General features: G+C 44.8%; 1 long non-coding RNA gene across 2 annotated transcripts in view; it reads right to left on the bottom strand.

Moving 5' to 3' along the window:
- Positions 1–362: 362 nt before the first annotated feature.
- Positions 363–22,451, bottom strand: part of LOC137528902 (uncharacterized) — a 165,225-nt gene continuing 143,136 nt past the window's right edge. For both annotated transcript variants that reach the window (XR_011023497.1, XR_011023498.1), the window contains 2 exons: positions 14,118–14,193; positions 363–490 (listed from right to left, as the gene is read on the bottom strand). This is a non-coding gene — a long non-coding RNA (uncharacterized lncRNA). The remainder of the gene's footprint in view (positions 491–14,117; positions 14,194–22,451) is intronic.

Here is a 22,451-nt window from a genome sequence, read left to right on the forward strand (position 1 = left end):
TGAGAAAAAATTACACACTTGTGAGGTAAATTTCCACTTTGTGAGGTAAATACCTTATAAAATGTCATATTACAAAGAATAATGCATGCAACAAATGAGATGTTTGGTATTTTATCTCCAGCCTGGAGCTGTCAGTGAGATAGCACACAGTCATTTTTGAGGTTACGGAGGTGTGAAAGAAAAAGAAAGGGAAACGGAGTATAGAAAAGAGGAAAACTAATTAAACTATTCCGACAAGTGAAAAAGTTAATGACATTTTTTCCCCCTAAATTCATATGTGTAAAGCACAAATCCACAATATTTGTTTTTCTGTGTAGTAATTAAAAATGGTTAATAAAATGCTAATGGTTTTCATCTAAAACTACTTTTATGTTAATTTTATGCAGCTTGGACTTGCACTTTTTCCTGTATCACATCTGGGTTTCCTGTATCACATCTGGGTTTCCTGTATCACATCTGGGTTTCCTGTATCACATCTGGGTACCATTTTCTGCAGGGAAGGAGAAGATAGCTCCATAAAAAAACAACAGCGCTGAGAAACCAGTCACAAATGTGTGGAAAAACTTCTTTTGTAAGATTAGAGACATATTTACTGAAACAACAAAAGTGGATCTCTCTGCTGTTATCATAACCATACCAAGGAAAGGTGCAGGACAACCCCAAAATGATACATATATTTCAGAATTAGAAATATTTATTTTGTGTAAGCTGAACACAACAAATAAAACAAATATGCTAAAAACACAATCCTTTTTAGGCCCGGTTCACATTAGCGGTGGCTATCCGGAATAGCCGTGCCGGAGCCGCACCGCATGCTGGCCGGACGAAACGGACGCACGGCATAGCAATGTTAAGTCTATGCCAGGGTTCACATGTGTCCGTTTCGTCCGGACCGGAGCCGGACCGGATCCGGACTCCGGTGTCCGTTCCAACATGCGCTATTTTTTGGTCCGGCTCCTCCGGCAGCCGTATCCGGGGCGGAGCCGGACTGCACCATCCGGCCAATGGAAACCAATGAGAACCGGAGAGCGCACAACACACTGGCAAAAAATCCGGATGTTCCACCCCACTTCCTATGCGGATTTTTGCGGCGATATTGGCTGGGGACACATGGGCAAGCATTTTGGAGTGGAGCAGCACAGCTGGATCCGGATCCGGAGATGTTGGCAGCATGTCGGAGGTGGAGGTGAGTGCTAAACAGCAGAGGGCCTGATTCCACAGGTCCCCCTTCTGCTGACCTCCCAGACCCAGACTTTTTTTTTTTATACAGGTTGTACTCTTTAAGAATCCGGATCCGGACCGCAACCGTGTTCATACCGCACGGAAACCGTATGCAACCGGACCGGATCCGGACAGGAACCGTACGGTTCAGGTCCGATCCGGCTCCGGTGCGGTCCGGACATCCGGTGCGGTTTTTGCAAAACCGCAAGTGTGAACCGGCCCTAAGTGTTGGGACCGCAATGTCTTCAATGTGACCCTGGAGAAATCCCTAGTATTATTATTAGAAATGTTTTTTGTTAGATTATGTAATCGTCGACCATAAAAGAACTGCATGCATGTTGCCCTCTGCTGCTGGGTTTAACTACTTAAGGCTTACGCCCCCCTAGTGACCAGATGATTTTTTACAATTCAGTGCTCTGCAGCTTTAAAAGCTCGCTGCAGAGCCATACAACTTAGCACACAAATTAATCTGCCCTCCTTTTATTGCCACCATCAGAGCTTTCTGTAGGTGGCATCTGATTGCTGCTGAGGTTTTTAATTTTTCAATGTATTATGTTCTGTTATTAAATTATTAACAATTTTTTTGGTTTCTTTGAATTATTCCCTCCCCCTCCCTCCCTCCCCCTGGAGAGCCAATCATCATGATCTCCTCTCATAAGCCTATGAGAGGGATCGTTCCATGAGCCAATCGAGGGGACAGTTCAGTGACAGAGCTGTCCCCCGTACAGCGACGTAGTAGACATCTTTTTGTTAGCTGTCTAACAGCGTGGCAGCCGCAATTGCGGGGTGGCACGCTGATCATGGAGCTCTACAGGGAACAATTCTGCATGCGCATGCTCATTCCCTGCTAATCCCCGCCCACCACTCTCTTTCGGCGTTAGGCGGTCCTGAGGCTGCCACTCTGGTGCTGCCAATCGGTGTCAGGTGGTCGCAGAGTGGTTAAAGTTAATTATGCTAAACAGCTGTAGTTTGTGTCCCCTGTGCACACCACCTCCATCCACCAGCCCCACCAGGAACATATCTTTGTGAGAAATAAAGAGGAATTGCAGCGGAATACCCAATCGTGCTTGACTCTGTTTCTTCATGTGATGGTTAAAGTTAACTAAGCCCCTTCTACTCCTAGGTTAAAATAAATAAATAAAACATACCTCCAATAAAGGGAGGTTTGTAAATGGTGTGTATTTTTGGGGGACAGGAAGCATTTACTCACTTGCGGGGATGAGCCCTCTGTCTACCCATGCGCTAATATGTATAAGATGTATACCTTGTATCTTCGTGTGCTGACAAGCTGCAGTTCAAAACAGCCATGGTGATGTGGCACTCCCCCAGCCACCACAGTGCATGCTGGGAGATGTAATCCATTAATGGCATTACATTTACCAGCTGGTAGATGTAGTCATATCAATGGACTGCAACTCCTGGCATGCACTGCAGCGGTCCGGGACGTGCAACCTCACTGCGACTGCTTTGAGCAGCTTCATCATCTGTGGCAAATGGAGATGCAAGATAGAGACGTATGGAGAGCTAGAGTGCACCGTCCTCATAGGTAAGTAAGTGCTCGCTGCCCTCCCCAAAAACACTCCCTTTATTTTTATTTTTTTGCAGCAGTAGTATTTCTAATACCGTCACCTGGAACAATCACTAATGATTGTTGAGGGTAATGGAAATTGAGTATCTGCATATTCCTCTATTGCTAACTGGGTGAAAGTTGAGGATGAAGAACCGTTTTTATGTTGTATGTGACAAGTTAGGCCTCTGTCAGAATTTACCCCATCAGTTATATTGTCTTTATGTAACGATCGGTGAAGCACAGAGAGGATCTGATTACCGGTGATCTGCAGTATCACTGGGAATACAGATATATACCAGATTATAAGTGATCTGCAGTCTCACCGATAATCCGATATACTAGCTAACCTCTGTTCACCTGAGTAGAGTATAGTGTTTGGTGTAACAGTAACACTTTGAGGACTAGGCCTCAGTGCAGCAAGGAGTACTGCACAGATTCCTTCTGCAGACCTGAGCTCTCCAAGACGGGAGGAGTCAGACTGACAGTAGGAAGGATGTCTGGAAGTGACCCTCAGGAGGAAAGGTCGCTAACAGAGCGAGGAACCGCCTCTAACGGTAAGGTCGGTTCTCGAGGTCGGACAAGCCAGGTCGTACACACACGGACAGATAAAGTACAAGATCAGGAGGCAAAGGCGGAGTCTAAGTACAGGCAGGGTTCAGTAACGGGGTATCAGAAATATCGAGGTACAGAATCAGGAGGCTGAGGCGGAGTCTAGAAACGAGCCGGGGTTCGGCAACAGGGTATCAGAAATATCAAGGTACAAGATCAGAGTTCAGAAGGGTAGTCAAGGCAGGCAAAAGTCATAACAAATAATCACAATCAAACTAGTACTTTAAGCTATCAACAAAATCTAGCTAAGTGTAGGATTACAGCTCCAGCTGGTCCCGGCACACTTGCGGATCTGACTACGGATCTGGGTGCTTCCACATATGTGATCGCACGCCAGACAAAGAGCAAGTGAACAACCAGCAGTATATATACTCTAGGATCTTTCCAGGACCTCCCTAATTGCTGGTCCAATGAGAGCAGTGGAATTTGTCAGCTGACCCAGCTGGTCAGCCGACACCCTTCTAACTGCTATTTAAACTCTGCCTCTGTGCTCGCGCGCGTGTAAGTCTGAATCTTGGTGGACTATCAGTCCCAGCCACACCAGTACTGTCTTGCAATGTATCCAGTGAACTGAGTGTGGGAGCCGCCTCCGATGCGGATTCCGCCGCTCTGCCTAAGCGGCATGCAGCGTTTTTTCCGCATTGTGACGCCATGCTGGACGCGGAAACAGCCGCCTCGCCTTGAGAGACAGCGGCTTTTCCGCGCTTCATCACACTTTATTCCTTTTTCTCAAACAACAAATTACAGTGCTTTTACTGTTTTGTTCAAGGTTAAAAGATTAAATACGTTTTTTTTTTGCTACTGTAGCAGGAAGTTTAATATTCACCTTGTAATTTGCCATGTAGAGGCAAGAAAAGTGTGCGCAGGTATGTTTTATGTTTTTTAATCTTTTAATCTGCATCACAGCCTCGGGGAAAGGTCACATTTGGTTTTGCCTGTCAAAGGTTGTTTTTTTTTAAACTGTCTCAAAAGATATTTCTCAATGAGAACAGACAGGCACAGTTAATGAAAAAGAACATTAAAGAAGATGAAAAATTAACAAGATACTGTTCAGTTTAGATGGGCATCCTGTATAAAATGGAAAAGCGCCAATCCAAGCAGGTACCTATTGTTCCTTGGGAGCTGATAGTATTCTGGCCGAATGGGCGGGAGAGAGATAAGGAAGTGGAGTCACTCAGTCTTGGTTAATGTGGCAAATCACGTGTAGGGTTCCACCCAGATGGACTTGCCTGGAAGTATGCCGGTGCCAAGCCTCAACCGGATTGCCCACACAGTCTCCAGGACAAATCCAAAAAAGAGGCACACCACTGGCTGCAGCCTGAAGTCTCTGTACAACATGTTGTGGCATCACTTACCAGTACCGAGTAGTATCCTGAGTCATTCGACTCAACGTTATTCAACACTGTTGGTTGAGGGCTGTTAGGACATATTTCCACTGGGCACTGTGTCCATTTCCGAATAGGATGAGGGACCCATGCAGCTGCAAAGCCACAGCAGATTTGGATGCAGCCTTCGGAAAACTGCTGATGGCGCTATTTTCTTTTGGCCACAGGCGATATAGGATGCAGCCCATTGATTTCAATAGGCTGCAATTCTGCACCCGAAATTGCATGCAGAAAATCGCCATGATTCGCAGCTACAACACTATCCCCTCCCCGTGTGTATGAGCCCAAAGTTTGTAGCATTCTACTATGTGCTAATGAAATGTAATCTTATTGGGCACTGGATGAGAATAACATTTATGGTTTATATGTTTGGATATTTTTTTTTGTTATTTTGGCATAATTAACGGCTGCACAATTTTTATTCAATTAGTTCAGCCTTCAGACGTTTTTCACCTTATGTATTCGAGCAATTTTCACTTCCCATTTATTTGCTAATAACTTTATCACTACTTATCACAATTAATTGATCTATATGTTGTTTTTTCCACCACCAATTAGGCTTTCTTTGGGTGGTACATATTGCTAAGAATAATTTTTTTCTAAATGCATTTTAATGGGAATAATAAGAAAAACATTGAAAAAAATCATTATTTCACAGTTTTTGGCCATTATAGCGTTAAAATAAAACGTTCTACTTTGGATAAAAGCCACACATTTTATTTGCCCATTTGTCCCGGTTAATGCATTGCAAAAGTTAAAAAATTCCCTAGTGCGATGTATGGCGCCAATATTTTAATTGGAAAAACAGGTGCATTTTTTCAGTTTTGGGTCCATCACTATTTACAAGCTTATAACTTAAAAAATAATAGTAATATTCCCTCTTGACTAAAAAAAAAAACTTAAAAAAGTTCAGACCCTTAGGTAACGTTGTATGTTTGTTTGTTTTTAAATTGTAATTTTTTTTTTTTATTAAACATATTATTTGGGTATTTTTTTGGAGTGTGGGAGGTAAACAGTTAATTTTAAATGTAATTGTTTGTGGGTTTATTAAAAAAAAATGTATGTAGATGTAGTTTTACTATTTGGCCACAAGATGGCCTTAGTCACATTTTATTTCTTCCTGTAAGCGAGTGCTCTCGCTTACAGGAAGTGAAGATAGGACGTGAAACTTTTTATTCTTTAGAAAGATCACGGCTTCTAATAGAAGGCGTTGTTTTTTCTAACAGGGACTTAGATCAATGAATGGGAACTGCGTTCCCATTCACTGATCTCCGGGCTAACGGGCGGAGGCATGGGAGCACGCATTTGGCCACGGGGGCGCGCAGCAGCAGCCTTTTCGACTTAGCAGGGCGGATACATTCAGAAGGCTAAAGTAGTTAATATTCTCAAAACTTTATCTTTAGTCAAATGACCACCTATGGTACTATCAGATCTCCAGATACTGTGGAACTCAGCACAGCCTGTCTACTTCTCGCAGAAATGCCAACAATAAGGCTGGGTTCTCACTTGAGCCAGGCTGGAGCGCGGGGTGGATGCATTTCAACCATAGGCTATATGATGAATGTAGAAATTGTGCACAGCACAGAAGTGCGGTCCGCTTACCACAATGGATCTAACAGATTTGATGCAGATTGATATGTGTGAACAGATCCCTTTATTAACCCTCCTGGCGGTATAAAAAAATACGCCAGGAGGCAGCGCGGCAGTTTTTTTTAAATTTTTTTTTTCTATATCATGTAGCGAGCCCAGGGCTCGCTACATGATAGCCGCTGCTCAGCGGCATCCCCCCGCCCTCTTCGATCGCCTTCGGCGATCTCCGAACAGGAGGGCTTCCCCCGTCGCCATGGCGACGGGGCGGAATGACGTCACCGACGTCACTGATGTCGGGTCGTCATTGGGAGTCCCGGGCCACCCCTCGGCGCTGCCTGGCACTGATTGGCCAGGCAGCGCACGGGGTCTGGGGGGGGGGGGGGTGCCGCGCGCCGCACCGTATAGCGGCGATCTGGCGCGCGGCGGCGGCGATCAGGGTGCTGGCGCAGCTAGCAAAGTGCTAGCTGCGTCCAGCAAAAAAAAAAATTAAACAAATCGGCCCAGCAGGGCCTGAGCGGCACCCTCCGGCGGCTTACCCCGAACTACGTCCGGGGTTACCGCCAAGAAGGTTAAATAGGATCCATTCAGAGTAAATTTTCCAATGTGATAAAACAGACAAAAAAGTCTGTAGTGAAAGTGCAACCTAGCAGTTTTTTTTTCAGGAAAAAACACTAATCTGTCCATTCTGTTTTCCAAAGCTAAAGGTATCAATACACTAAAAGATTTCATCAATTAGTCATTCAATTTAGTAAAAACAACAGGTTGAAGGGGGGGGGGGGGGTACCAGAGGCTTAGCTAGGGTCTTCAGCACCTGGGAACAAAGAAAGTTTTTGTGCCCCCTCTGGACAAAATGGGCATGGCCACACATCAAAATATGGTCATGGGTGGAGTCAAAGATATTTAGATAGCTATATGTACCCCCTCACACCATTCAGATAGCCAGATGTGCCCCCCTTAAAGTGAACCTTAAGTCAACTATAAAAAATTAGATTTACTTACCTGGGGCTTCCCTTAAAATAGCTAAATGCGTGCCCCTTTAGTTAGCCATATGTGCCCCTTCACCCCATATAGATAGCCAGAAGTGCCCACCTTAGATAGCCTTATTCTGCTGCTATTAACGCTTCTGCAGAGGGAGGGAGAGCAGCAGGGGCACTTCGGGCAGCCAGTGAGCCACCTCTCATGCTCGTGGGGGTGCAATGGCCGTGCTGAGCCCCCTTACATTGCTGCGCCTGAGGACATATTTCCCCCCTTGCCCACCCATAGCTACTCCTCTGGGGGAAAAACCATCAGATTGGGGGAAAAAGTGGGGACGTTAGTCAATATGTTTCTTTTTCTTTTACAGTAATTATGTTTTTTCAACTAATCAGACAACAGTGGTGAGTTACAAATGTGAAATCAAAAGTGAACAGATGTCCACCCTAAAAAGTACAAACTTATATTAACTAATTATACAGTTTATACAATTTTAGATTAGTCCCGTATATTCCTGCGTATAAGACGACTGGGCATACAAGACGACCCCCAAACTTTTCCAGTTAAAATATAGAGTTTGAGATATACTTGCCATATAAGACTACCTCTCTTCCAACGCACACCAAATTAAAATAAAAAAATCATATACTGGTGCTATTTATGAACAGATACTGGTGCTGTACTGTATGTGGTACCCAGTACATAACAGTATATAGGCGAATGACTGGTTGGATTGGTCAACTCTCCCTATTCCTAAGTGGATGGGTCAGCTCTCTCTGTTTATCAGAGCGGTATGAAAAAATAGATTGTGCTGTGCCCATAAAACACGCCTCTTTTACCCTTCTGGCCCACCCTTCTATCCTATTTACCTCCTTTTCTGCCTCTCAGATCTCGCACAAGTGCACCAGCGCCCCTTCACTACAGTCTTCAACAGTAAGATCTGAGAGGCGGTAACAGGACAGGGCGTATCACCTGGCATCAATGACACCCGGCGTAAAAGACAACCCCTGACTTTTCAGGAGATTTTCGAGGGTTAAAAAGTAGTCTTATACGCCAGAATATACAGTAATTGTGTTTTAATTGATACAGTGCCAAATGACTGGCTAAATACACAACAAGAGAAAAGTGTGTGCATCAAACCAAATTGAACCTGATATACAGTATATGGCTTTGCAAACTTGGCCTAATTGGCAAAACTGGCTAAATATTTGACTGGCTAAATATTTGCCAGTAAAGAAGGCAATTTTTATCTATCATATTTTTATTGTTTGAAGGGTAACTTACCCTAAACATCTGGTACCTTCTTTCAATTTGTCCACACCTGCAGCCATCGGGGGTCATGTGATTTGAAATGCAGAAACTTTTGCTTATATCCAGTCCCATGCCTTCTTACGACTACTAGATAGTATTGTTAAAGTGGACCAGAGATAAAAAACAAACTATAGCAAGTAACTTGTCTATATATTTTATGTAAAGTTTAGATGGTTTACACAGTAAATCTAGCTGCAAACAGCTTCAACAGTATATGATTATTTCTTCCTGTGATTAAATGATAGCAGCCCTATTCTGCTTGTCATCATTACACAGCCAAGCTGCTCTGCATCTCCACCCTTCAGCCTGTGAAAACTCCACTCCCCTCTCCTCCTCTCTCCACCCCCTTGCTTCTGAAATCTCAGCTGCTCCTGGGTGGTAACGCCTCCTCCTCCTTCGGCAAAAGCCTGCTCCTCCCCAGACTGAGCTCCCATGAGCACTTGCTACATGGGACTCAGAATGCCTAGGCCCTGGAGGAGCTGTTGCCGAGGCTTGTTTAGCTTATAGGGAATTAGGACGTTAAAACAAAAAAGGATTTGGCTAGAGGAATGCCCTATAAAATATACGTAAGGTGCACAGTTATGAAATGTGTAAAAGTTTATCTCGCATCCACTTTTAGTAGAAAGCAGACATACTCTTTATTTCAATGGGAAGTTGTTTGAATCCAGCTGCAATGTAGACCTAGTCGCCACAGCAATCTAACAAAAATCTGGTTCGTCAGACGCCATGGGCCCTGGTGCCTGTGTGATAACCAAGGCAGGAAGGAGAAAGTATTGAGTTTATGCATTGGTTAGGCTGAGTTGTATTTTATATAGCTGTATGTTATGTAAGCATAGGTATCTCTTAGAGATCCAAACCCGCTGTTTTTCCATGACCAATGACAATATAATAATAAAATGGCAGTGATGATGATATGACAGATCAGTTATTGAACAAATGGATGGAACATTAAACATTTGTTTATAGATATACTCTAGTGCTCATATTCAATTCACTTTTCTCGCACGTTTTCTCACACGAGATATTTTTTCATCTTCAGTTTAAAGGGAACCTTAACTGATGAAAAAAAAATTTTTTAACTTACCTGGGGCATCTATAAGCCCCCTGCAGGCATCCTGTGCCCACGCCAATACTAAATGATCCTGCAGGTACACCCCCCACCCACCCCCACCCCCCCTCGGAGCGACCTTCTTCCGGCTGGCCAGCTGACTGGCGAGTCGGCGGCCACGCACCTCCTCTATCATGCTCCAGCCGCATCGACAGTACAGATTTTTTTGTTCTGCGCATGCGCAGAGCACTCCTATGCACGGAGGAGGTTCACGGACTGGGTTCGCACATCAAAAGGGAAGTAGGGTGCTGCAGGGAACTGGAGGATCTCTTCGTGAAGGTGCGGGAAAAGGCGGCTGCAGGGGGCTGGTAAAAGCCAAAGGTACACTTTAAAAATAACTTTTTAACACTCTACAATTCAAAAGTATCCAAGAGTAGGTGAAGAAGTACTGTTAAAAATTATTTGGAGTATTTTCTGGCTTTCTGGTTACTTAAAGTGGATCCGAGATGAACTTTTACACATTGCATAATTGGGTTCCTTTCCTATTGTTTATAGGGCATTCCTCAAGCCAAATACTTTTTTGTTTTTTTTTAAATACTGTAATTCCCTATAAACTAAACAAGCCACGCCCACAGGTTTTCAGAGAGCCAAGGCACTTTCAGACAGTAGCAAGGGCTCATGGGAGCTCAGTCTGGGCAGGAGGAGAGGGAGGTATTACTAGCCAGAGATTTCAGAGGCAGAGGGGAGGAGGGAGGAGGAGGGAATTAGGTTTTTTTGCTCAAGATGCAGATAAGCCTGCCTCTGTGTAATGTTTACAAACAACATGGCTGCTGTCATTGTATCACAGGAAGAAAGAATCATATTCTATTAAAGCTGTTTGCAGCTAGATTTGCTGTGTAAACTATCTAAACTTTAGATAAGATATTTAGACAAGTTACTTGTTATAGTTAGTTTTTCATCTCGGATCCGCTTTAAAGTGGATCCGAGATAAACCTTTACTCATTGCATAATTGTATTCCTTTCATATAGTTTATAGGGCATTCCTCAAACTGAACACTTTTTTTGTTTTGTTTTAATACTCGTATTTCCTATAAACTAAACAAGCCTCGCCCACAGCTTTTTCACAGGGCCTTGGCACTGTAGCAAGGGCTTATGGGAGCTCAGTCTGGGCAGAAGGAGGAGGTTACTAGCCAGAGATTTCAGAGGCAGAGGGGAGGAGGGAGGAGGAGAGGGGACTGAATTTACACACAGGCAAGCTGATAGCATCTCCAGCCCTCAGCCTGTGACAATGTGACAAACAGAACATGGCTGCCCTCATTGTATCACAGGAATAAATAATCATATTCTATTGAAGCTGTTTGCAGCTAGATTTGCTGTGCAAACTATCTAAACTTTAGATAAGATATATAGACAAGTTACTTGTTATAGTTAGTTTTTCATCTCGGATCCGCTTTAAAAGGAATATTATTGTTAAAGAGACTCCATAACAAAAATTGCATCCTGTTTTTTATCATCCTACAAGTTCCAAAAGCTATTCTAATGTGTTCTGGCTTACTGCAGCACTTTATACTATCACTGTCTCTGTAATAAATCAATGTATCTTTCCCCTGTCAGACTTGTCGGCCTGTGTCTGGAAGGCTGCTAAGTTCTTCAATGTTGTGGTTCTGCTATGAACTCCCCCTTCCAGGCCCCTCTATGCACACTGCCTGTGTGTTATTTAGGATTAGAGCAGCTTCTCTCTTCTCTCTTATCTTTTACAAGCTGGATAAATCGTCCTCTGAGCTGGCTGGGCTTTCACATACTGAAGAATTACAGACAAGGGCAAAGCTGTTTGCAGGAAGAAACGAGCAGCCTGAAACTTCAGTGCATGAGAACAGGGGGAAAGAAACACACAAATGATCTCTTGAGATTCAAAAGGAAGGGTGTATACAGCCTGCTTGTGTATGGATGTATTTTCTATGTGTGGACATACTGTACATCATCCTACTTCCTGTTTTGGTGGCAATTTTGTTTGTTTATAAACAAACTTTTTAAAACTGTTTTTAACCACTTTTAATGCGGCGAGGAGCGGCGAAATTGTGTCAGAGGGTAATAGGAGATGTCCCTTAACGCACTGGTATGTTTACTTTTGTGCGATTTTAACAATACAGATTCTCTTTAAGGTGTTAAAATATAACTTAAAAGAATTGCAGGTGTGTTAATCTGATCTTAATTGAACATAAGGGCCAATATGCAATTCACTTTTTCTCCTGAGTTTTCTCCTAGGTGATATTTTCTCACGCTCTCAAAACTATGTAGATGATAATAGACTTTAGGACAGGGGTCTTAAACTCGCGGCCCGCTGGCCATTTGCGGCCCTCGATACAATATTTTGTGGCCGCGCCGGCAAAAGCTTCCTTATAGTTCGCTTCAGTGCTCCCAAGTAATCCGCCGCATCCCCGCCGCTAAACGAGGGCTGCAGAGCCCCAAAATCGCCCGGAGGGCAATCCGCCGGCATTTCCTGGAAGGGGCAGAGCTTTCAGCTTCAGCTCTGCCCCGCCTGACGTCAATCGCGGCGCATCGCCACCTCTGCCCGCCCCTCTCTCTTCCTTCTCAGAGAGGGGCGGGGAGAGGCGACGATGCATTGCGATTGACGTCAGGAGGGGCAGAGCTGAAGCTGAAAGCTCTGCCCCTTCCAGGAAATGCCGGCGGATTGCCCCCTGGTCGATTTGGGGGCTCTGCAGCCCTCGTTTTGCAGCGGGGACACGGCGGATTCCTTGTAATTGGAGCACTGAAGCGAACTATAAGGTAAAATAGGCAAAATAGTTTGCTTCAGTGTGAATTTGATTTTGAAATAAAAATCAATGCAAGGGACCGGGGGGTCGATCGCTGCTGGTTGACTTTTTTGTGAAATCCCTTATGCGGCCCAGCCTCATCCTGACTTTGCCTTCTGCGGCCCCCAGGTAAATTGAGTTTGAGACCCCTGCTTTGGGAGATCTCCCCCCAAGCACCTCCCCTTAACCATAAATGGATCCACAATAACCCAGGTAGAGTCATTCAAGTTTCTTGGGTCCACGATCTCAAACGACCTAAAATGGGACAACAACACTGCCACTATTGTCAAGAAAGCGCAACAGAGGATGTACCATCTACCGCAGCTGAAAAAGTTTGGCCTACCCCAAAATCTAATGGTGCAGTTCTACACTGCAATCATCGAATCCACCATAACATCATCTATGACTGTATGGTTCGCTCCTGCTCAGCATTAGAAAAGGGGAGGCTGCAGCGCATCATCCGATCAGCGGAAAGGATAATTGGCTGTAGCTTACCTTCCCTGCAGAATCTTTACGCTAGCAGGTGCAGAAAGAGAGCAACCAAAATTGCCTCTGACCCCTCTCACCCAGCTCACTCCATCTTCCAGCGCATGCCTTCAGGAGTAAGAATCCGGTCAATCGCTACCAAAACCTCTAGACACAGGAACAGCTTTTTTTCTCAAGCGGTAGCCATACTTAATGCTGAACCACGTTAGAGCTGCTAGGACTTGAAAGTAATCAGCACAGATCTGAAAATGAACAATTCTCACATTGCTTACTGCCACTATACTTGCATAATGTTCTTGACCTGTAACATACACACTGTCTGTCCTTGTATTGTTTTTGTTTGTGCTTGTTAAGCAACTGCCAAGACAAATTCCTTGTAGGTGCAAACTTACTTGGCGAAAATAAATTAATTCAGATTCTGATTCTGTTATAAACCCCCAGTAAGCAAGAAAATACTCAAAATAATTTTGATAGTACTTTTTCACCAACTTGTAGGTACTATTTCAATTGTGAAATTCTTTAAAAGTTATTTTTTTTTATAGAATCAATTGTGGTTGATGCCAACTAACCTACTAGAATATTTTGGAACACAGGAGAAAACTGGGACACCCTGAGGAATCCCTGGGGTAACCTACACAAACATGGACAAAACATACAACCTCCAAGTATAGTCGGGATAGGAACCTGGGCGTGGTGGCATAGGAAATAGGTTAGCACTAGGATCAGGGGTCCTAATCTGGGCCGGGACGCTATCTTGATGGAATTTGTATGTTCTCGCTGTGTTTGTGTGGTTTTAATCTATCTGGGCACTTCAGTTTCCTGTCACAGCCAAAATACCTACCGATAAAAGTTAATCGGTCCCTCCCAAAAACTGACCTAAAATACAACGAGGCTGTGAGACTATGACACTATGTCTTAGGTATTTGAATTGTCAGCACCAAGTTACATTTTGATTGGCTCCCTTTGAGAGCCCATTCAAAACAAATGGCGCACCCGCGTACACTGTCAGGGACAGATCCTTTGCCAAAATACCTTGGTGCAAAATCACAACACAACATCGGTGTGAAGTCTTTTATTTTTGATTCAGAGGTGTATTTACAGACTGAACTTACTTGGCTTTGGTTTAAGTGCTTCTATTATCTCTCCACAATGGCTAATGTTAGTGAGATGATTGCAGAAGTCATTTACCTGCAATCCAATAACTCAAACATAAGGTAGTTAGAGAAGAATAGTAGATTAGGAAAAGGCCTGCTCACCTGATGCAACTCTATGCATAATAGAAAAAATGCAGAGTTAGGGCCCGTTCAGACTGCAAAATGCGGACGGCCACGCATGCGGACCGCAACGCGTACGAACGCACGCCATCCGCGTTCGTATGCGTTGCGTGGCTGATCCCATCACTGAAAAGTGAATGGGACAGCCGCGCGTTTTTGTAAAATCTGCATGCAGCATGCGTTCCCGGACCGCACAGGTCCGGAACGCATGCAGTGTGAACATCAGACATTGCACTCTATGCAATGTCTGATGTCCTGCGTGTCGGCCACCTGCACGCGTTTCCAAAACGCGGCTGGAAACGCGTGCAGTGTGAACGGGCCCTAATCTACGTGGGTGCTGGGTTGGTCAGAAGGACATCAGTCCTAGATATACATGTATAATAAAATCAATAACCCGCACACCAAGCTTCAAAATTGCAAATTTGTATTGAAAAAATGTAAAAGACATGAAATCGAACAAATGTCTAACAGCATACAGTATATGATCGTATTACATAATGAACTGCATATACACTAATGGCAGATACAAAGTTTATAGCCAAAACAAGTTTACACAAAAAATGGACAAATAGATCTGCATCTGATACACAAAACAAATATTCAAGCAAGGAGAGTCTGTGTAAAACACTACTCTCCTCCCACTAGCTGACACTACTCTCCTCCCACTAGCTGACACTACTCTCCTCCCACTAGCTGACACTACTCTCCTCCCACTAGCTGACACTACTCGTCCTCCCTAGCGGACAGTACTCATCCCCCCACTAGCGATCATTACTTTCCTCCTGCTAGCTGACACTACTCATCTCCCTCTAGCTGTCATGAGTCATGACTCATCCCCCCTAGCTGACACTACTTATCCCTCACTAATCAAGGGGAGAGGGAGGAGGGGCAAAATGTGTAAAGACAGCAACATCCGTGTTCTTGTCGATTGAGATTTCCTTTTCAGTGGGTGATAATAGAAAAGAGGTTGCTGCATGTAAAACATAAAAAAAAGGTCTGAGAATGGAATAGGGAGGGTGCAAGTGGAAAGCAACACATGTAAGAGGGAAGCTGCTGCCCGTGGGAGCTGTAAATTACAAAGAGGGATTGCTGTGCAGCATTGTGGTCCTGCAGTGCTATAGGAAGTATTGATGGGACATCCAATCATAAGAGCTGCACACCTATGTGAAGTGGATGTTGGTGCTGGATCCCAGTAGCAGGGCCATTTCTTGGGCAGTGCAGGCAGGGCAAACGCCAGGGGCGTAGCAATAGGGGTTGCAGAGGTTGTGACAGCAGCGGGGCCCTTGGGTCAGAGGGGCCCAGAAGGACCCTCCCTCAACTACAGTATTAGCTCTGTATTGGTCCTGTGCTCATAATAATCACTTCGATAGATACTTTGAATAGTGGTAATCATTAACAAACTGCTCCCCATTCCCTTCTTGCACCTCTGACACTGTAGTTGCCATGGGCAGGTTTTGGTGCGCCGTATCCATTGTTATATATAGAGTGCTTGGGGGGCCCCACAGTAAAACTTGCATCGGGGCCCACAACTCCTTAGCTACGCCACTGGCAACCACCCTGGGCGCAGACCGGCAAGTAGAAGAAGGGAGGCGCAGACAGAAGGACATAATCGCTAAGGAGCTGGTGACGTGCAGTGCAGCCAAATGGAAAAGATTACCAGCGCGATCACCTTCCTTGACTCCTTCTGCCTACGTCAGACGTCAAGTTTTTTTTTAAAAAGAGAATTTTTATTAAAAATTTTGCATAAAAAATAGTCAGACGTCAAGCTATCATCATGTCACCTCACCTCACCACCGCCTGATGTCACCCGATGTCCTGTAGCGGTACTGCAGGCTGTCAGTGCGCGGCGCCCATGGAGGAGTCGTCTTTCTGGGCTCTCTTCGCTTGTGTGTTTTCCTGGTCCCTGCTTCCTCCTGGATGAGAGGCTGGTCACTAAGTAGCCAGATCTACTTGTGACATGTGGCTGTGTGACTGTCCCTAAAGAGTAAAGTTTGCGAGTCCATGGGAGTGGGGGCATGGGAGTAACAATAGGGGATGCAGCCCCGGCTCTCTGGGGCCCGCTCAGGGCTGTTTTGGGGGGCTGGAAAGGTCGTAGCATGAGGGGAGAGCTTGGTAGCACGTCGGCGGGGAGGGGGGAACGGTCCCCCCCTCCCTCACTTTGGGCGTGCAGAAGGGAGACCCCCACCGACATGCTACCAAGCTCTCCCCTCATGCTGCGACCCCTCCAGCCCTCAAAAATGGCCCTGAGCAGCCCGGGGGAGGGGGGGCCCGCTCAGAATTTCTGCAGGGGGGCCCAGCAATTCCTAATTACGTCCCTGGGTGGGGGTTGCAATTTTTACACCCTTGCTCTGGGTGCAATTTAGCCTAGAAACTGCCCTGCCCAGTAGCAGTAGTATCAGGAAAATCAATGGAAGGGTCTGCACACAGTCTTAGTTCAGGAATGATATAGTGGTTTTATTGTTCCAACACACATGTACAGACATCAAACCGTCACAGCTGATTGTTTCAGGGCCACAAAGGTCCCCTTTGTCATGGAATAGGCAGACAAAAACTTGTTTTTTGTCTGCCTATGCCTTGACAAAGGGGACCTTTGTGGCTGTGAGAGGATCGTCGGCTGTGACGGTTTGATGCCTGTACATGTGTGTGTTGGTCAATAAAAGCACTATATCGTTCCTGAACTAAGACTGTTTGTGGACCCTTCCTTTGATTTTCCTAATCCTGATGGGAAACACAAAAATGAAGGCCTGGCTTCCACTCGCCGGCATGCACCTTGCAGGAAGTGATGCGAGCACGCATTCAGATTGCTTCACTGTCATGCATTGCTAGGGATTCAGGTGCAGAAATCTGTAGCTTGCTGTGCAGATTCTCAACTACACGCGATCTGGACGGCAAGTCATTGGCCACATCAGTAGCGTTTCCCCGAGCGACTTTCCTGCGGTTAAATGCTGCCCTAGTGGGCGTTATCCGAGAAAAAAAAAGATCTACTTACCCATGGCTTCCTCCAACCCCTGGCAGCTAATGTCAAAATATAAGGGAAGGCGTTGAGAGCCTAGTATAGTGTAATATGTACTGTAAATTGGGTATGGAAGGTAAGTATAGGTAGGTTATACTCACAAACAAGGGTTACCGTCCAGGTAACCACTATGAAAGCAGGTGAGGAGATTAGACCTGTCCCCACTCAGGATTAAGAAGTCGCTCTCTGTAGATCAAGAAAAAGGATTTATTCCCCTCCACCAGGGTTGGAAACAACTGCAAAAGTAGTACAGAGACGCCAACAAGGTAAAAACAATATTTCTTTTGAAATGGATAAAATGAAGTAGGTAGTGGTGGACTTACCCCTCCAAAACAGACACACAAAACATGGCTGTTTTAAGCAAAAATCAGTTTATTTACATACTCCAAACAAGGTGCAATGCGTTTCACGGGTATATCCCACTTCCTCAGGCAATAAATAGGAGCATATCACCAATGCGGTCCCATACATAGCAGACAGAGGCACCAGGCTATGTACAGGACCGCATTGGTGATATGCTCCTATTTATTGCCTGAGGAAGTGGGATATACCCACGAAACGCGTTGCACCTTGTTTGGAGTATGTAAATAAACAGATTTTTGCTTAAAACAGCAAATTTTTTGTGTCTGTTTTGGAGGGGTAAGTCCACCGCTACCTACTTCATTTTATCCATTTTAAAGAAATATTGTTTTTACCCTGTTGGCGCCTCTGTACTACTTTTGCCCTGGCAGCTAATATATCCCTCGTCGTAGCTCCGTTGTCCCAAGGTTACCTATGTTGCAGACGCTGACCTCGCCAGTTCGACATCTTCTGCGCCGAGACATCTGTGCGAGCGCGAGGCCGCATGCTTGCGGGAGTGCAGAAGATGCCGACCTCCTCTGCAACATATCGGCTGCCAAGGGCTGGAGGAAGCCCCAGGTAAGAAGATCGTGTTTTTTTCTTTTCTTCTGACCTGTCCTTTACCTACACATGGTACAATTGTGTGTCAGATGGACCAGATAATTTCCAACCGATCAATCGGATTCGGATCTATAACGTGATCAATTTTGGGTAGTTATCAACACAAAATCGATCGCATTATCAATCAGGAACAATTTGGACGTCTAGACATGAGGCAGCTTCTTATTAGATCACCCGTCGTCTGATGGAAAATTGTACTGTGTGTATGAGGCTAGGGGAGATTGTGCATATGTACGTTCTTCTGCAGACACAGGTCAATCTCTGCTGAGACCGACCAGCCATGAAATAATGCAGTTTGGACAACTAATCCTATAATTGCACTTTACTCAAACAACATCAAACGTCTATTGGTGAAGCATCTTCAGCAAGGTTGAGAAAGTTTCCTCCAATCTGTAAAAGGACCCTGGCGCCGAGCTCTGGCCTGATCTGAGAAGAAAGCTGGGGACAGCGTCACTATCTCCACCCGAGTCAATATTGACCCAAATCTCCATGTATTAGGCAGAGATGATGTCACAGGTCTCTAAATGGAGTTTGCTAACTCTGATAAGGTGAAGAAGAAGAAGAAAAGGAGAACCAGGAAATTTGGCTTCTGCTAGACTGCTGGAGAGAGAGGAGCTTTAATATGGGCTCCTTTCAGCTCAGGCATTCCAGTGTAAGTAAAGAAAGGAGCAGAGTCCCAGTGGCTTACACTGTTTACACTGATCTTGAGAGCAGGCCGGGCCTGGAGCCAGCACTGTCCTATATGGGGCAATATAGAGGCCTGTGATGTGTGCGCTCATTGTTGGAGGATGCCAATTGGGAAATAATTGCAGAACGTTCTCTCGTGTTTGCTCTCATAAAACAAAAATCAGAGACAAAATCATCATTAATCAGCCAAGGGCCGACAGCTCCAATCCATTACTTTCACTCAGGTCTGCGGCTCCTTCGCCCTGGCATCCTGCGTAGGAACTGATATCTCTGAAGGGAAAGAAACATGGCTGTAATCTAGTGAAAACAATATACAGAATGTTGCTTTTTTTATGCAAACCTAAAGCTAGGCAGAAGGCTAAGTTGTCACCAGGGCCGGGAGGAGGCTGAGGCGAGAGAGGCTCCAGCCTCAGGGCGCAGTGTAGGAGGGGGCACACAACTCACTCAGCTATCATTTTCCTATTGTGTTTGAAGCAGAGAGAAATAAGAAAAGGGGATATATGGCAGTGACTGCAAGCCAGATAAGTAGAGATTAAGGTGTAAGAGGGGTTGGGGGCCCGGGGGGCGCCTCTTAGTCTAACAGCAATCAGTGTGTAAGGCTGGGGTGAAAGGGATGGAGGGGCGCACTTTGGTGTCTCAGCCTTGGGTGCAGGAGGACCTTGTCCCAGCTCTGGTTGTCACTCATCTTTTTGATCTTTATCTTTTGTTGTGAAAAAAAAAAGCTAAAAACTTATGATTGAACTCCTGGTCATGTGATTATACCTAGAAATTAGTGCCTGCCAAGATGCATGCTGGGAGATGTGCATCGGCAGATGATAAGAGGGTCCTTCCTAGTCTCTGTTTCTCTGTAATGCTGTTTAAAAAATGAAGCAGTTGAAATCTGACAGAACCGGCTTTGGACTAGTCTATCGCCTCATGGGAGATTTTTTTTTGTTTTCAAAAGCATTTTCTGAAAGGCTTTTGCTAAGTCTTACTACCAAAATAGTGTGAGTATGAGTGTATGGAGGCTGGCTGGCATATTGCTATTATGGCAGTTAAACTGATGTTCAGAAAATGGTTTTGAAAACATAGAAAACCCTGAGAACCCCCCATGAGGAGATGGTCTAGTCCAAAACCTGTTGGCTCTGTCAGATTTTAACTGCTTACTTTTTTTGCAGGAGTGGTCCTTTAAAGAAGTTTCTAACATAGAAAAAACAAAAAATGGTTAAAAAAAGATAGTTCCTTATATGCCCCTCCCCCCCCCTCATTTTTATTTTTACTTGGTCTGAATGCCTTTGCGCAACTGCAGGAACTGTGCAGTGTCAGCAGGATTGTGGGAAATTTTCTTTTTTTTTTCTAGCTACAGTAACAAGCTTAACTCAGCATGCAAATAATTCTATTTTGGATAAGATAAGGACACTATGACCAGTAGGTAATTGAATCCCCCCTCTTCCCTTAAAGAGGGATGAAAGTGTTGTTTAGGTGCTGTTTGCTGTGGGACAGACACTAAGCTGTGGCAGTAGCTAGGAAAAACACTGAGCTGCAGTTAAAATTTAAAATTTTTGGTAGAAGTGATGTCACCTTTGGCAGATGAACAGTAAAGATGGAAACAATAGCGTACGATAAAAAGGGGCGCTGGGAAAAAAGGGCGCGGGGTTTTAAACGATAAGTATGGATAACGTTTAAAAATGAATTGTACTGTATTTCGTTTAAAATTAATGTTTTATAAAGTTATAAATCATTAAATAATGTGCATGAAATCTGCAATTGTAAAAACGTTAATCTTCCGTTTAAATAGTGAAACGTATAATAACGTTTAAAAAAAAATTACTAAGTAACCCTCCCTGTACCTACCCTTAACCCCTAGACCCCCCTGTTGGGGCCTAAACCTAAGACCCCCCTGTTGGTGCCTAAACCTAAGACCCCCCTGTTGGTGCCTAAACCTAAGACCCCCTGATGGTGCCTAAACCTAAGACCCTCCTTAGTGATCACTGTATTGTGTTTAGAATAATGTTTTAAAAACAGTAAGGAATAAAATATATTACAATTTACGTTACGTACTGATCGCCTTGTTTCGTGAATAATAATGTTTTACAAACACTAAGGGATAACTTTTAAAATAATGATTTAGTGAAATAGGAAACGTAAATCATCACAAGCAGTTATAAAACATGAAAAATCTTTGGGCGCCCTTGGAAAACGTTATTATTCTCGGGCGCCCTTTTTTCCTGTTCGGCGCCCAGTAAACGATAATTATTATGGGAGTGAATGGCAGCGCCCGATTTGTCCACTAGCCACCTGCGCCCTTTTTTACTGTTAGCCGAAGGAGGCAACTGCACATGAAAGTGGAGGCTGAATATGGGGAGCAAAACATGAAAAAGGGAAACTGATGCCCAAGGGAGTGGTTCATGAAGGAGAAGGGTTGCTGTACATAGATGATACACATGGAAGAGGGACTGCACATGTATTTATTTATTTAGGTATTTACTTTATATAGTGTATAGTGCCAACATATTACGCCGCTCTGTACAGAGTATATTGTCTTGTCACTAACTGTCCCTCAGAGGGGCTCACAATCTAGTCCCTACCATAGTCCTATGTCTATGTATGTATCATGTAATGTAGTCTAGGGCCAAATTAGGGGGAAGCCAATTCAATTATCTGTATGTTTTTGGGATATGGGAGGAAACCGGAGTGCCCAGAGGAAACCCACACAGACAAGGGGAGAACATAAAAACTCCTTGCAGATGTTGACCTGGCTGGGACCCAGTGCAGCAAGGCTGCAAGACCCATGCTGCCCATGTAAGGGGCGGGGCACTGCAGCACATGAAAGAGGAAAAACAACATACTCGGCCTAGGGGCACAAGAACTATAAATCCGGCCTTTCCTGCAGGGATCAGGACTTGATCCTTTGGGCAACGTTTTGGGCTCGAGTTCTGTACAGACACATCACAGGGCTACTATCTTGTGACCGGTTATGTTGCTATGGAGAGGCGAGGAAGCATGACTTCACATTGCACTACAGAGCAGCTTCTAGCAGGATGGTTGAGCACTGGAACTCATGCTGTGGTCGGACATCGCTATTAATAGACATCCAACACCTTTTACACAAGCTAGATTTTTGGCCGAGGTGTCAATAATGGTCTACTCTATGGACTAAAGCCGGGTTCACATTAGGACGCATCAACCCGTATGCTTGCGTTCCGCTCCGTGAGTGTAGCGGGAACGCAAGGTCCCGACATGTCGGGAACGTCCGCTCCGATGAGCGGAAAGCAGGGAACAGAACGGAGCGGAACGTAGCAATGTGAACTTTCCCATAGGGAAAGCATTGCTGCGGCTGCTGCGTTCCGCTCATCGGAGCAGAACGTAGGCTGAAAACAGCCTAATGTGAACCGAGCCTAACAGGAAAACTGCTCACAAGCAGCTCCACTACAACTCTTTACACTTGTGAGTAGAACCAAACCATAGAGATTTCATGGAATAAAGATGTGCTTTTTATAAGAATAATCTTGAAAACATTTTTTTTTGCTTGG

This window comes from Hyperolius riggenbachi, chromosome 8, assembly GCF_040937935.1.
Source record: "Hyperolius riggenbachi isolate aHypRig1 chromosome 8, aHypRig1.pri, whole genome shotgun sequence".
NCBI classification, from domain to species: domain Eukaryota; kingdom Metazoa; phylum Chordata; class Amphibia; order Anura; family Hyperoliidae; genus Hyperolius; species Hyperolius riggenbachi.